Source organism: Pangasianodon hypophthalmus, chromosome 1, assembly GCF_027358585.1.
Source record: "Pangasianodon hypophthalmus isolate fPanHyp1 chromosome 1, fPanHyp1.pri, whole genome shotgun sequence".
NCBI lineage: Eukaryota > Metazoa > Chordata > Actinopteri > Siluriformes > Pangasiidae > Pangasianodon > Pangasianodon hypophthalmus.
The window spans coordinates 25,462,273-25,472,452 of NC_069710.1; positions in this window are offsets into that span (position 1 = coordinate 25,462,273).

Consider the following 10,180-nt stretch of genomic DNA (forward strand, 5'->3'; position numbering starts at 1 on the left):
GATTGTATCTTGCAGAGAAACTGGGTATGCATGAAACAGTGTACAGGGTACTCTGCGAAACTCTGAAAGAATGAAAGCGCTACGCTTTCTGTATGTGCAAGTAAATGTACATTCCAACTGAGTTTTGGTTCTTACAGAACCTTACTACATACAGTACTGTAAAACTCTCAGATGTCTGCACTATAATGTAGTACTGTAAAGCAGATCTGCATACTAGATACAAAGAACAGAAGAGGGCTGTCATACTGTAGCACTCATACTGTTACTGTAAACCTACCTTTTGTATATATTTTACCTACAGAGAATATTTGACCTTTTTTCAACAGAATGGCCCCATGAGTATATTTAAATTGATGAGGCTGGATTCAATCTGATGAAAGGAGAAAGAGAAGAAGGAACATAATTGGCCAGCGGGCCATTGTGGAAGTCCCTGGTCAGCATGAAGACAATATGACCCTTTGTGCGGCCATCAGTAACAGAGGGGATCTCCACCGCCATGCCACCTTGGGGCCTTATAACACTGAACACCTCACATTTCTGGGTGGTCTTCGGGATCTCCTGTTTGACCATGAGCTCCATGATCATGGCCAGGCAGAGCATCCAGCCTATGTGGTTGTTTGGGACCAGGTGAGCTTGGTGCCCAATTCCAGGATTGGTTCAACCAATGTTTCTTGAATGTTTTCCTTCCACCATACTCTCCCTTTTTTTTTTTTTTTTTTTTTAATCCAACCGAGTTCTTCTCAACATGGAGATGGAAGGTCTATGACCGGAACCCCTACACCAGGAAAAATCTTCTGTAGGCAATGGAAATGGCCTGTGGTGATATAGGTGTGGAGTCCTGTCAGGGTTGGATTCGGCACACCAGAGGATTCTTCCCCCATTGCGTGGAACGGGAGAATGTGGCATATGACATTGACGAAGTCCTCTGGCCTGACGTGATGATGATGCACAGTAAAAAGCTGAAATTTGTTACACTGTGTGTACTGCACTGCATTGCAGTTTGCTATTCATTCATTTTTCTTTTTCATTAGGCCTTCTGCAGTATCGAAGTTTTTTTCATGTGTGCTAAATTCTGAACAAGCACTAGTTGCTACTTACTGTATTCAATGCTGTAAATATTTATTGTGAAAAAATGTCTTTTTTTTGTTGCAGTTGGTCTCTCATTTGTTTTTATGCGTTTGGCAATGGAAAACACAAAAGAACTTATGCACAATAAATCATTATTTCTGTACCTATATGTCCTGAACACAGTGTTCTACATTTTCTGGTGGTGTCTAATGGTTGCTCAGTAGTGTTAATATTTTGACTGGCTGTTTATAATCCGAGAGCATTTTTTGGTTTTGGGCAAAGTTAAAATGGTGATTTGAAAATGATTTTGAAAGAGAAGTTATAGGTTTGGTGAATTTAGCTTGAATATTTGGAATTGTGCTTATAGTTTTGAGAAAAGGATGGGACATTTCATGAAATGTTTTAGCGATTTTGAAAAACTAATGTCTGTATACAAGATTTGGCAATACAAATGTTAATATCTGGCATGCCAATAAAGCAACTTTTGATAGAGGGAGCTAGATAGAGTGACATGTCATATTGTGAAACAGCAAAGCTGTATTATCTAATTGCATTATTGAATTCATTTAATTATCTGTTCCTCAGTGGCTAAATGTCTCTCATACAAACAGGTACACAGGGTTATACACACTTTTAAACAAGTACAGCTGATGCAAAGCAACCTGCTTTTTAAGGACCTGTATTTATGAATGTGTGTATTTACACATCTGTTGGGAAACTACCAACTTCGCTCTGGATAAGGACATCTGCCAAGTGCCATAAATGTAAATGTAAACTACCACTGTTGTGAGCTGTAATTAGTGTCATGCCTATAGTTGTCAGGAATATCAGGAAAGCTGAACTTCTGATCTATCATCTTCCTTAAATAACTGTGTGGTCTTCACCAACTTTGATAAACAAACAAATAATCACAGGTGATAACAACAACAAAAACAACAGCCTAATGATGGCCTCCTTCACTTGCATCAACACCTCTTTGGACCACATGGTGAGAGTTCCCATGAACAGCTACCAAATGCAAATCCAACCCTTTTATTTCCTTAATTTATCATGAAGTAACGAGGAGATAGGTCACACCTGGCCATGAAACTGCTCATCAGTCAATTGTCCAATTACTTTTGAGCCTGTGAACATGGGGGGACTCTGTAAAAAAAAAAAAATGGCTGTAATTCCTAAATAGTTAATGCAATATTTTTGTTAGATCCTTTGAATTAAAGCTGAAGAAAGAAAACAATTGAAATGTAAATGTAAAAAAAAACAAAAACAAAAACAAACAAACAAACAAAAAAAAAAACAAGCGGTGTCCTAGTGCAAAGTATACACTTGTGTTTTCCCTACTGTTTGGGCATTTCCATTTTTGAGTGACTGGAGGAACCTGAGATTAATTGGAGTTCCTGGAGGATAGTTCCACATGTTGTATATTAATGTTAAAAACAAATTTAGGCTTTGTTGTTGGCAGAGATAGAGAGAGAAACTGAGAGCATGACTGAATGAGACAGTGAGAGAGCCATGGTTATTTTAGCTGGAGAGTGAGATTGAGAGAAACTAAACTTTTTCTTTTGTAATTTGCCTAATCTACTTCTTCAGATGCGGTAGAAACGGAAACAGGAATGCGCAAAAGGGACTTTTAGTTCCTAGTTAAGTTCCTGAGTTTAGTTCATCTGGTTCCATAGTTCCTAGAACTTTTTGGTCGAAAAGGCTAAATGACAAGCTAAAATGTCAGTTGTAAAAAAATGTCTAGCTTGGTTGAGCCACAGGCGGCACCTTGGGGGCAGTCATTAGGCCACAACTGCCCCCAAGAAGGTGAACGTGAAGGTCGTGGGTTCGCGTCTCGGGTCCAGCAGGGATTGTAGGTGGGGGGAGTGAATGACCAGTGCTCTCTTCCACCCTCAATACCACGACTGAAGTGAGACCCTTGAGCAAGGCACCGAACCCCCAACTGCTCCCTGGGCGCTGCAGCAAAAAAAAAATCTGCTCCGTGTGTGTGTGTGTGTGTGTGTACTTGGATGGGTTAAATGCAGAGCACAAATTCCTAGTATGGGTCACCATACTTCAAAGTCACTTCACATAAATGAGCTTGGGAACAGAAGTTAAGATCAAGTTAGATTAAGTTAACTAGCTAGACAAATCTGCTTTTGTGAAATACCACAATGTCTTTATTTTCTAGTACAATCAGAAACACAAAAATTATATATTTCATAGTCACAAAAATATTCTGTAATTTGGCCTTTACAGTTAAATTCATTCTAGATTTTGTTCCCCTTCTAAGGTCTTATTGCATATGAACATTACATACTGTGCCTACAGTGTTAGAAATTGCTGTTAATTTACTTCAAAATATCAACAGTATAATCGTGTTCTGTATAAATGCAGTACATTACTGTTAATTTTGGTTGGTGAAATGACTTGATTGAAATCTATTGACTGCTCGAAGGAAAGAAAACAGTACTTTACAGTATTTTTTACTTTTTTTACTCCTTAATGTTTATGATTTTTACTTCTTACTAGCTTAGCAAACTAAACAATTACAGTAATTTACCGAAACCAGCAATGTTAGTCAAAATGTTAATTTCCGTGCTTTTGTGCTTGCAAATTTGGGTAAGCTTGTTCTATCTCTGTTCTTGGGGGAAATGTTTTCTCTAATAGTGTAGTGGTTGTTTTGTTTCTTTAATGTTGGCTGTATTTTGGATTGTATCAGTCCAAGTTGGTGATGGAATATTCAGAAAGGATATTTCATATTCACAGATTAACTCTTGCTGGTTTATATTCTAATGTTATTTTGCCCAGCACAGAATGCTAATAGACATATGAGCTGGTGGAGATTTGTTGTTGAGATTGAGTTTTTTTTTTTTTTTTTTTTTTTTTTAATTTTTATGACCAAGGACTGCCTGGTTTGACTTGTCAGCATGTTTTCATGTCAGATCTGTGGACATCAATGTAATACTAAAGTGGCCTATGTGAAGCACATGAAAATTCATAGCAATACAACTAACCTGGTTCTTCAGTGTTGCATCCAGGACTGCAATAGGAACTTCCAAAAATTAGCAGCTTTGAAATCATATCTTTACAGACATCACAAGAAGGGTATGATGGAGCATAGATCACATCTGTGCCCTGCAGTAGACCTAGCATGCCATGTTGACTTGTGTAGTGCCAAATGTGATACACTGACTCAGTTTTATTCCCATCATAAAGTGCACATTATAGAGGGATGAACATTGGCATGCCCCTTTAAGCAGTGTGATAAATCATTTGCAGTTATATCTACATTTTCTATATCTACATAGCCTCTCACCTATCCCGACAATATAAAAATTCAACAGGGGTAAACCTAACTGAATCCATTGCTGGCACAGCACTTGTGACTGAAGCTGGAAGCTCTCAAAATAATGACAGTGACATGACCTCAGGTGATCATACTGATGTAGTTGGAAATAGTGAGCATTTGGAGGTTAGTCCAGCAAATATTGATGGAACCTTATTTTTGAAGAATCTTGCTCTGTTTTGTCTGAAATTACAGGCAAAGTTGCTGCTTCCATCCTCCATCATTCAGTCAATTTATGATGACAACCATTCACATTTACTTTTCAAACTAAACGAGAAGTTGGTTACACTTACGGTTCCAGAGGCTTCCATTAATGATGTCATGGGCAGACGATTTCTTGTCATGCAATTGCCACACACTGACGATTTCTGATCATGCAATTGCCACACACTGAAAACAGACCAGTGCAGGAGACCAGTGTTCAAGAACAGTTTTAAATTATGTTGAACCTATGCCCATTTGTCTAGGACAGAATGAAGCTGGCAAGGAGTGTTTTTCTCAGTATGACCCTATAAAACAGACAATTGAGACCCTTTTTTATTGTGAGTCTGTGCGGAAACAGTACAGTGAAGTACACAGCCGTATCCAGTTGAAGGATATTTTTGAAGATGTGTGGGATGGTGAAAACATCACAGAAAACTTAACCTAGACAGAGAAGTCCGCTTTAGGCTTGATACTTTATTAAAATTCATTTGAAGTTGTAAACCCCCTGGGGTCAGGAAAGAAAAAACACAAAATATTGGCTATATATCTCACACTTGCAGACCTACTGCCACACAACCTTGTAAGTATTGACCAGATGCAACTTGTTGTTCTTTGTAGAGAACAAGATTTCTAGCATTTTGGTCAGGAATTGGTCATGGGATGCTTGGTGAAGGACCTTAAAGACCTTGAAACCAATGGCATGGTGTTACTTGATGGACTGTTATGCAAAGGTATCTTGCGAGCCATTGCTGGAGACAACCTGGGCTCACACAACATTGGAGGTTTTCTTGAAAATTTTAGTGGCAGTAAGTACTTCTGTCAATACTGTGAAATTGACAAAGATGTCTTTCAGGCAGATCTTCTGTCCAGACCCAACACTTGCACACCCGAGTCATACAGAGAACATGTTCAGAACCTTGAGGAACATTCAGTTCATAGAGGAGGTAACAAATTTGACTCCTTATTCAACATTCTATCTTTCTATCATATATGTCAGCCTGGGTTGCCTTCTTGTCTTGGGCATGATTTGTATGAAGGCCTCTGATCTTGCACTGTGTATCAACCATCTTGTCACTTTTGACAAACAGTTTACTTACATTGAATTAAATTGAAGAATTGATCAGTTCATATATCTAGGTAATGATGCAAATGACAATCCTTGTGAGGTGAGGCCAGGAAGTGATAGACTGGGTGGCCATGCTGTGCAGACCTGGTGTTTATTGAGACTGTTACCAGTGTTGATTGGAGAGAAGATTACATCTCCTGCTGAAAATAAGACATGGCAACTGGTTTTACAACTAAGATAAACTGTGGAGTTGATTTGTGCACCAGCCATTTCCACTGGCCAGATAGGGTATTTAAGAGTCCTTACTGATGAATATTTGCATTCCAGAAAACAAGCCTTTCTCCATCATCGGCTTAAACCTAAGCATCATTACATGAGCCATTATCCGTAGCTCATCATTCAGTTTGGGCAGCTTATTCGTTTCTGGATTTTATGATTTGAACGTAAGCACACATATTTCAGACAGCGCACAAGAAAACTTTAAAAATGTGTGCTCAAGCCTTGCAGGGAGACATTAGCTTCTAAGTATATCTTAGTGCTGGCAATCTCTTCCCACCAGCAACTGTCATAGAAAAGGCAGCTTTTTTCCCCCCAAGTGACTACAATGATTGCATCAGGGAATAAGTTGCAAATTATGATTCTGGACCTGAAAATACTTTGATTTCTCATGAAACAACTGTAAAAGGAACGAAATACAAAAAAGTTTGTTGTTATCAGTAAGGATGAGGATGGACTTGAAGTTGGTATGATTATTATGATACCCACAAAAATTCAGCAGTCTATTTCATCACTGAAAAATGTAAGGCTTTGTGTCTGCATGTTGTAGGTGTTCATTGCTTCACACCAATCAAGAGCTGTTACTACTGTGCAATTTGTGACATGGCACTAATAGTTCTTCCCCATTCTTTTCCATCATTATAGTGCAATGAGTTCTGTGGATGAAGACCTGAGGGGCATCATCCTCAGAGCTTTGCCAAAAATTTCCAAAGGTACTCAAAAGGCATTGATAGAATGCTAGAATGATAGAAGGCATTGAATCTACACAAGACCTGAAATATGTAACTCAAGAAGATATTGCTCTACCTACTGCCAGCCATTCAACTAGGGAAGCTCCTAGAAGCATTTAAAAATGGTAATGTTGAAGTAAATGCTACAACAGTAACAATATACAGTGAATTTTTAAATAGTAGTTCTGGCCAGGCTTTTTTTTTTTTTTTTTTTTTTTGAAAGCTTCTAGCAGCTCAGAAGACTGTGGGCCATCCTACCTTATCAGATAAACATGGCCAGAGACATTCCAGGTGCCATGGAACCTCATGTCTGTTGAAATTCGTTTTGGCTGATGGCAAGAGACCTTCACCTGCAACATGGTGACAGATGGTCAGAGTTTTGGCAGATGTGTTGAGGAGGCATGAACTAAACCCAACATGCTCACAACGTGTCACTGTCTGCTGAAACATCATCCGCGAGTACCCTCAGAGTTTTGTTGATCTGCGTGACAATGGTCAGCTACCACGAGATGGTTATACCTCACTCTTAATTCAAATTAAAAACACTAAAGCAGGAATGTCAAAGGATGAAGGAGATATACTGTCAAGATGGTATAAATGGAGCTGCAAGAGCAGAAGGAAAGCAACTCATGGAAACAACGTTCTGCCTGCAGCGTCGGCAAATAAATACATTACCAGCACCAGCCATTACAGATTTAAGAGATCAGTGGCCATAACTTTTCACTCTGAAAGAGCTTTATGCTCATTTTGAGCTTCTTACTAATATCAAAGTGCTGCGTGCACTTGAGCTTGCCATGGAGGAGAGTGTAAGAACCATTGTCGAGTACTTCAACAACAAAGCCACCAATGCAGATGTCCTTTCACTGCATCCAAACCTTGAGCTGTCCTTCTGCGTCATCCAGCTTCTGATGGCCATCAGAAGCCATCAGAGATTGAAAAACATAAGTTACTTTTTCTGTGTATTTTCTACCATGGTATGATTGTCCTGATAAGCAAAATATATGTGCTCTTTCATAATTTTAAAAGTGAAATACATACAAGGCATTTTTGTTAGTTTATTTTGTCTTCATCATGGCATCTGCCACAGCAGCTGATGTAGAAAGGACACTCGCACTACCTGCAGCTCCTCGACTGATACTCCTTGGTATGTATAGAAGTACATATTTTTTCTTTTTATGATTACATAAGCCACCAGGGTGTTTTTCTTGATTTCACCCAAAGCGTTAAATGCTTCTTCGCAACACTAAACAATATTGAGAAAAAATGACATTGCGATTGAAATGACATTGAAATGATATTAAAAAATTGCAGCAACATAATTTCACAATACACAGTGTATATAACTTTCGACTTCAATGTCCATCCAGACCAGTCCATGATCAACATATTAAAATGCATTTTTTATGCTCATCTGTGAATAGGTAAAATGATTTAAATTTCCCTTGCATTCATTTGCAATGTGGCAATGGCAAATTAGTACTTTTTTTTTTTTGTCAATGCCGACATGGGGTTTTCTTTGTAAAGTTTCAGGTGAAACACCAGGAAGCTGCATTCACAACCGGATGATCAGCGTTGAGGGGCACTTCGTTTTGAGGGCATCCAGCTGTCTTTTCTACTTACTACATATTCAATCTTCAGTAACAAGACGATGCTGCATGCACACTGGAATTCATTCAAAGGTTAGATGCTTAGATGTGTACATCCTTCAGCTGTTACTGTGTAATGTAAGCATTTGAGTACCTTGTGTTGCTTAGGTTTCATTTCACTGGTTACATATCAACTGCTTAACAGATCAGGTGGCTGGAGCTTGTTAAGAAAGTTCTCCTGACACTAATCAGGTCAGAACAAACTACCTTTTTCTCTGAACCTTGTTAATATATGGATTTACAGGTGACAATGTGTAACTCCTAAAAAGATTCTAAAATGTAACATTACCTACAACTAACGTAGTAAAGGGCAGTATTCTTGATACAAGAACATTTATATATCTATTATTGATGAACAATATTTATGAACAAACACATTTTCTTTTTCAGGCGGTCCATCGGGATAAATCCTGAGAGAGGCACTAAGGCTGTACGAGTCCTGTCAAAGCGGACAGGGAAGGTCACCCAGACACACACAAACACACACACACACACACACACCTATAGTCTCTTAGTCACACTATTCACTCATTCTTATTCACTCAGTCACTCTCTCTGTGATTTACTCAGTCATTCTCTGAGCCATTCACTCAGTTTTTCAGTCATTCACACAGCCACTTTCTCAGTTATTCACTAACTCAGTCAGTCACTCAGTCTTTGTTTGTGTCCAGAGTTCAGTTTTTGGACAGACTGCAAAACTTGTTAATGCATTTATAATTAGCTGAAATTTAAGTTTATTTACTCAAATGAGCTTTGGGCTTTGTTTTACCAATTATCTTCAAATTCTGCACAAACAGTTCATTCAGTCATTCACTTGGTTTGTCAGCCACTGATTTTGATAATATTTTGTGTTTATTTGTGTTCAGTTTTAACACTGACAGCACAAAAAGTTTTTTTTTTTAATGGCTGAAATTTTAGTTTTTGCCCTAAATGTTCTTCAGGCTTTTTATTTGTTTTTCAAGAAAGCTTTTCAATAGTTTTCAAAAGCTTAATAAAAAGAGACATGGTTTGAAAAAGACACTCTAAAGCTGTATTATATTTTTATAGCAAGACTGCTAAGAGATAACTTATCAAATCACAAGATTTAGAAAAGAAATGTAAAAAACAATTGTAGCCCTTTTTGCTAGCAGTCCATTACTCAGTAGCTTACGCTCACATGTAGTATATTTATATATATATATGTATATATATATATATATATATATATATATTTATTATTATTTATTATTATTTATTATGGTCACATGTATTACAGTAAAATCCTGCAAATAAACATTATTTGTCAGTAGTTTACTGTAAATGTAGAAAATAACAGCTTTATGCTGTATTTGCAAAAACAGTAGCCAACTGTACATTTCAGCAACAGCAAGGCACCGTTAATTTTACAGTAACTTGCTGGCAAACGTGCTGCCAGTTCTTTACTGTTTTTTAAAGGGAAAATCTTTAACAGTGTATGACTGCTCTCCAGATCAGCATATCCCCAAAGGCCAACTTCTGGCCAGAGCCCAGCCAGCATGAATGTTGGGCCAGTGGGGTGGTTAGCATGGATATATTGTGTTGGTGGATGGGTTGGGACCCCAACTCTTGCCAGATCCTTTGCTTAAACTGAGGTAGTAATATATTAATGTATAAACAAGACAGCAACAAACTGTAATGGAAAATGTAATAAACCTGTGATCATAGAATATGGTATTTGAGGAAACCAAATGTACCATTTCACTGTGGGAGACCTCCTCCTTAAGTCTATTTTCGACCATTTCGAGGTCCTATAAGTTGCTCAGTGGCAAATGTATGCCCTCTGCTGGAGAGGTGTAATTTGTCAATGATAACAAGAGCTGCTTGATAACAGCCCCCTCCTTTTTTT